Here is a 6802-nt window from a genome sequence, read left to right on the forward strand (position 1 = left end):
AGGGCCCATCCGGGTTCGAACCGGAGACCTCTTGATCTGCAGTCAAATGCTCTACCACTGAGCTATAGGCCCTTGTTGCATGCAGTGTTTGTTTTCAGGCTATTAATATTTAAAGCTTTTGTACACCAGACTTTTTTCAAATGCTCCATTGTAATTTTCTACATATTATTTATTCATCTATTTGGATGATATATATCTTCACAAAAAATTAGTTACTTATTGGGATACAAATGGTGGTCTTTTTTCTACATGGGTGGCTTTTAGGTTATTGGCAATGTTTTTTTTTCATAAAAAATCATTAGAAATCAATCCTTATCAATTTATTTGTCTCATTTTTAAATAATAAATATGAATAATCTTATGGAAGCTCTCACTATCTTGTTGCATTGGAGAGGTATTCTTGGTTAGAAATAGATTATTTGTGAATCTAATTCACAAGTGGTTGTGCATATGCTGAATGAGAAGCATTTCGATGATGCTAATTGGCATTTAGCTATGTTATTCGACATATTTTATGGTTGAGTAGGTCTTTAGAATTGGTTATTTTTTGTCATACTCCTAGATAATGGAATAGAGTATTAGATTGCTTGGTGAAATGGGCATCCGATGGAATGCAAGGTTAGAATATTGTAGAAAGGGGATATATGTGGGTAGATTTATCTTATTTGTTAGAGAAATTAGTTGGGGAGGATAGGAATGGTTAATTCTTTGTTCTTTGTTGGGCTATAGACCTTTCCTGCTTTGTTGTTCTTCATTTCCAAAAAACATGAATATGACATTATTTATTTAGATTTTCAATTTTGAATATAAATATAACATGAAAAGAATAGTTTCGAACTTACAAGATTTATGGAATTTGAATTTAGGATATTTTTTCCCCTTATAATGAAATCTAAATTTTAATAATAATACTTGTAATAACAAAAATAAATAAATATCTTACAAATTTTCCTTGTATTTTGAATAGACTTTGACTAGATAATGCTTGGTTTTATGTCCAAGCTTATCCAAGTCTAAGCAACTCCAAAGACACTTCCTTTCAAAATATAAGATCTTTCTAAAAGAGAGCAAGACGAGTTTAAGCACAAAAGAAAAAGATCTCCAAAATGTCCTTGGTGTTTCTCTTTCCCATATATTTCAAGTTTTTAAAATTTTCAAAATAAGTCTTATGCAACAATAGATATATAGGTATTTTCTAAATAATATATTGAAAGAGATGAAATTTGATTCTACCAAAGTAAGTCTAGCTTTCTTTGACATTGATTTTAGTCAATTACGTTAATGTTTATCAACAAAGCGTTTATATTTGATTTAATTTATTTTTCAAAATATGAAAACCTTTTTTAACATTTGAGTTCTAAAATAAAAATTATAGTAATGAAACCAAATTAAATGCTTTTAAGAAATAGATTGGTGAAAATAATCAAGAACAAAGAAAATGAGATTACTTTTTCTATTCACAAAAATGAGCAATATTGATAATAGACAATTTGGAGTAGAAATTTTAGAGTCATTGTCTTAAACACCAATATAATGTAGGGATATTTACACAAAAAAATGTTGTCTCATAAGACCAAAATATTAAAAAACATAGTTTCATCTAGAAAAATAGCTTGCATATATAGCAAACAAAAATGTGAGATAATAATAGGAAAAATACGAAAAATAAATTGATAAATGTGTCAAAGTTATAAACTATATGATTGATAAGATGTCGATAAGACAAGAATTGAGTGCAAAATATTGAAAAGACGTCACCAGGTTCAAGTCGATTATCTTCCTCCAAGAAAGCCTTGGGAGCTTGAAGATACTAAGAAGAAGATTTTTAGCTCATACAAAACTATTATCACAACTCTAGGAATGTTTTTAGTAGTGCAATGGTAATCAAATGCAATATAGATTGATCCAAAGCCTCATAGAATGATAATAATGAGTGCCAATTCTTTTTTGAGAGAAGCTTGAAGAAAATCTAAAGATAAAACTTGTAGAAGGAACAAAGATTCCTTTTTAAAAATGGAAACAATAGAAAGGGTCAAATATCTACTTATACAACGCTCAAAATTGTTAGCTTCTAAAGTGCTAGTGATGACAAAGAGAAAGAAATACTTGAATGACCATTGGAATCACAAAATTTAATGGGACACTAGTGCTTCATGCGAAGGTCTAGGTGGTGAACTCCTATTCCAAAAAAAATAGACTTGGGAAATGTTTAAAATGCTAATAAAAGGACCAAATGAATATAAAGAAAGGGTGTCAATATCTTGAATTTAGGATAATTTCGTTAACACATCAAAGTGAGCATAAGATATAATGCGAAATTAGAAGGGTGTGTAATTTTTTACATTACGTCCCCTCCACCCAAAATTTAGTGGGTGCATGCTAAAGTATTTATGCAATAATTATGAAATATACAAAAGGATATGTAGAGAATGAAGTATTCAAATAAAGTGAATATGGCCCCAAAAATGAGACTTACAAAACCAACTCATTAAAACATAAATATCTTGCACAAGACACAAATATTAAAAAAAAATACATTAGCAAAATTATAAACCAATTAAAAAAACATCATGTACAAAATAAAGCACAATACATACAATCATATAGAAAAAAAATACAACACACTGTAGATAGGAAAGGGTGAGAAGGACAACCATAAAGGTGTGTGTAAGGGGCAGTTTCTAGAAATACACTAGTAGAAGGAATGCCAAGTGTATATGGTGAAAATGGATACAACAATATTGAAAGACTAAATGAATTCAACCACAAAACCCTAGCCTAACAACAACAAAGATCCACCATAACATATGAAGATTACCTAAGACAATGCAAATCAAATGAAATCACAAAGATTATACCATCACATGTCCAATAGGGTTTGGATCTCCATTCTTCTTATCTCCATTGATCTTGCTTGATATATTTGCTCTCAGATTTTATATGTGCACAAGAGCTCAACAAAGAACATAAATGTGGTTGCAAGTAGGATCGCATATGAAAGTTCAAATGCGAGGATGCTTGATTAGAATGTGATGCTCTGCAAAAAGGATTAGAAAATCTGTTTGATGGCAATACACATAAGAGCACAAGAAACAAACGTTAGTGTTAGCAACAAAAGATTATCCTAAACAGGCATATCAAGAGAGATATTAAGCATGAAATAGAAAGCATATAAACATAGAATAAAATAGTTAATCAAGATGCTCATAGTTGCTCCTCCCTTGTTTCTCTCCTCTCCAAGTCCCAAATGAGTGTAGCTCTCAGCTTTTAGCACTAGCCATGGATGCCGTATGGAGATTCAAGATAGTTGAATATGATAAGCAAATGCTATGCAAGTGTAGATAGTGATGCTATGAGAAAGCTCTATGCTAATGCCAGTATAACAACAATACTCTAAATGCTTCCTTTTTTGCTTGAGGAGAAGGGTTCTATTTATAGAAGAAATGGGGAAATGAAGGGTTAAGATTGAGTAATCTTAACAAGGGTTAGGATTGAAAGATATTCAATCCATGTGAGACTTTCAACCCAATCCCATGTTGACAAGTGTCACCATGAGGAGGCTTGAGAGGAGTGATAAGGAGCATTAAATGCTTGAGGGGACATGATGGTTACCCTAGTCAAAGAAATAAATGCTTTGAAGAGACACATGGGTTACATGAGGGTTAAGTTAGGGGTCAAAGTCCTTAAGTATGGGTGCAAGTGGAATTAACCATTAATGGTCATGTAAGAGCCATAAGTGGTTTGGAAGACTTTAGAGGTTAATTTGTTGAACACACAAAGCATTAATTGCTTTTCAAAGTCTTTGGAGTCTTTGAGAAGTGACTTCAATTTGCTTAGGAATGTGACAATATTTAGGGGATGGATTAGGTTAATTAGGAAGGGTTTAAAAGAATCTAGAAGGGGTTTAGGCATGCAAGTGGATTTTGTAGGAAAATGCAAGTGGGAGAAATTTTGGTATTTTCAAGTAAAATAAAATCATTTATTTCAATTAAATGGTGTAATTTGCATTTGGATAAATATTCAAATAAATATGAATTTATTTAAATGAGAAAAAAAAAGATAAATCATTAAAATGCTTGAAGACTTTGAGGAAAACCATTAAAGTCTTAAGAAGACTTTAAGGGAAGCCATTAAGTTTGAAAACTTTAAGGGAAACTATTAAAGGCTTCAGAAGACTATAGAAGGAAGCCATCAAGTTTGAAGACTTTAAAGCCATTAAGTTTTGAAAACTTTAAGGGAAACCATTAAAGGTTTGAGAAGACTCTAGAAGGAAGCCATTAAGTTTGAAGACTTTAAGGGAAACCATTAAAGGTTTCAAGTGGGTGAGGATAAATAGGATTTTAAATAAATAATTTATTTAAAATAGTTGCGCAACTTGCATTTGTAGGAAAATGCAAATGGGTGGAGGATAAAAGTGATTTAAATAAATGATTTATTTAAAATAGTTGTGCAACTTGCATTTGTAGGAAAATACAAGTGGGTAGAGGATAAAGGTGATTTAAATAAATGATTTATTTAAAATAGTTGTGCAACTTGCATTTGTAGGAAAATACAAGTGGGTGGAGGATAAAGGTGATTTAAATAAATGTTAATTTATTTAAATGTGAGAGGTGGGATTTTGGGGGAATTTAAATAAATATTAATTTATTTAAATGTGAGAGAATATTTAATTAAATAAATATGATTTATTTATTTAATTAATGGTTTGAATTTGGTTAAGTGAATTAAATCAAATAAATTGAATAATTTATTTAATTAATAGGAGAAGAGGGTTAAGATGAATTAATTAAATTTATTAATTTAATTAATTATTAATTGATGGTTAAATAATCAAATAAATATTAAATACTCATTTAATTAAGTGGAGAGATTTATGTGACTACAAAATGTATATGTCCAGGGTTTGATAATGAAGGAAACATCTCCTTATATAGAAGACACTATATGAAATGGAGGGATAAGATTGAGAGGTGTAAAATATAAATGATCGGCTATGATTAGAGGGTAGGTAAAGAAAATAATAAAATAATGAAAGGGGTAGGTAGTGTAGGATTAAGAGATGAATGACATGTGTCATGGGTAGAAAAGGTTAATGAATTAATTAAATAAATAAAGATTTATTTAATTAATAGAGGAAGTGGGATCAATTAAATAAATAAAAGTATTTATTTAACTTAGAAAAAGGGTAATTTAAATAAATAAAAATATTTATTTAAATGAGAAATAAGGCTAGAAGAGGATAAATGAATTAATTAAATAAATAAAGATTTATTTAATTAATAGAAGAATTAGGATTAAAATAATTAAATAAATAAAGATATTTATTTAATTAGACATGACAATTTTAGGTGTCTACATTTTGCCCCTCTTTGAGACAATGCAGCTTGTCGCGTTGTTTCAAAGAAGATAATATGAACTGATACAAAGTTGCCCTGAGATGGGAATGATATGCCCCTTCGAGAGATTGGATGAAAATGTCTAAAAAGATGGCAGACAATCTCTTGATAAGAAAAAAAGGCTAAAATGGATTGACCGGATAAAATAGAGTGACAGAGTCACGAGATAATGAAGACTAAAATGGGAGACCCGAGTTAGGGCTAGGGCAGTTTATAAGATAGACCACGAGGGGAAAACATCCTCATTGTCATCCACACCTCGAAGAGATCAAAGTGCAGAGAGAGAATAGAGCAGCAGCAATCAACAGCGATGGCAATGGTGCATAGATTTGATCGCGTTCGCCAATTTTAGAGGCCAGTAGATGCAGGAGAGCTGGTAAGTACCACAAAACCTCCTTATACTTTATCACCATAAATGTTGTCATTAATGCATGCTAGGTAGTGCAATAAATGCACTTTAGGTATGTCAAACAATATGAAAAAAATGTCGAGGCGCGTCTGTGCTGGTGCCAAGCGCGTCTAGGTTGGCTAGGCACGTCTGTGTTTGTGCCAGGCGTGTCTATGCCAGAAAAGACGTCTGTGTCAAATGAGAGCGTGTCTGCGTTGTGTAGGTGTGTTAGTGCTATGTGGGCACGTCTGTGCTATGTGGACGCATCTGTGCAGAACAAAGGCACGGCTGTGCAGAGCAGGCGCGTATGTGCAATATGTAAGCGCGTGTATGTGATGAAAGCGCGTTTATGTCTTCTATGCCAAATCGGCAGTTCTGTGATGAACATACGCTGTCGATTGGATAAGTTGCTGAGAGGATACACTCAAGCAGGTCCTCTAGGGAAGACCAGAATAAATCGAGGCACTTTGTGATGAACAGTGAGTACCAAGACATAGTACTTTGTGATGAACAGGGAGTACTAATATGAGCAACACTTTGTGATGAACAATGAGTGAAAAATATGAGCAACACTTTGTGATGAACAGAGAGTGCAAAAACGTAGTACTTTGTGATGAACATGGAGTACCACTAGAATAAATAGCAACATTTTATGATGAACAGTGAGTGTCACTAGGATAGAGTATCATAAACACTTAGGATAATAAGTAGCATTTTGTGATGAATAGTGAATACCACTTTGACTGACACAGTTGATTTGCTTGACTGCAGGAGTACCTACCTATGCTGGAGTCCCAGGAGAGATTCCCATCGACTCAGAGCTTGCGACCAGAATTGACATTTGAGGACAGAGCTGTCATTGAGGTTATGGGCTTGTGACATATTTTGTATGTGCTTGAGTTTCAGGCGAACATGGGGTTGCTGACTGCACTTACTGAGAGATGGCACTCAGAGACTTGTAGTTTTCATTTGCCGATGGGTGAGATGACAGTCACCTTAGAGCATGTGTATAGGATAC

The 6802-nt window shown here is 32.5% G+C and overlaps 1 non-coding gene across 1 annotated transcript; it reads right to left on the reverse strand.

Annotated features, from left to right (window-relative positions):
• Positions 1-72, reverse strand: TRNAC-GCA (transfer RNA cysteine (anticodon GCA)). Its single transcript has one exon. It is a non-coding gene; the product is annotated as a tRNA-Cys (tRNA).
• Positions 73-6802: the final 6730 nt, after the last annotated feature.

This window comes from Cryptomeria japonica, chromosome 7, assembly GCF_030272615.1.
Source record: "Cryptomeria japonica chromosome 7, Sugi_1.0, whole genome shotgun sequence".
NCBI lineage: Eukaryota > Viridiplantae > Streptophyta > Pinopsida > Cupressales > Cupressaceae > Cryptomeria > Cryptomeria japonica.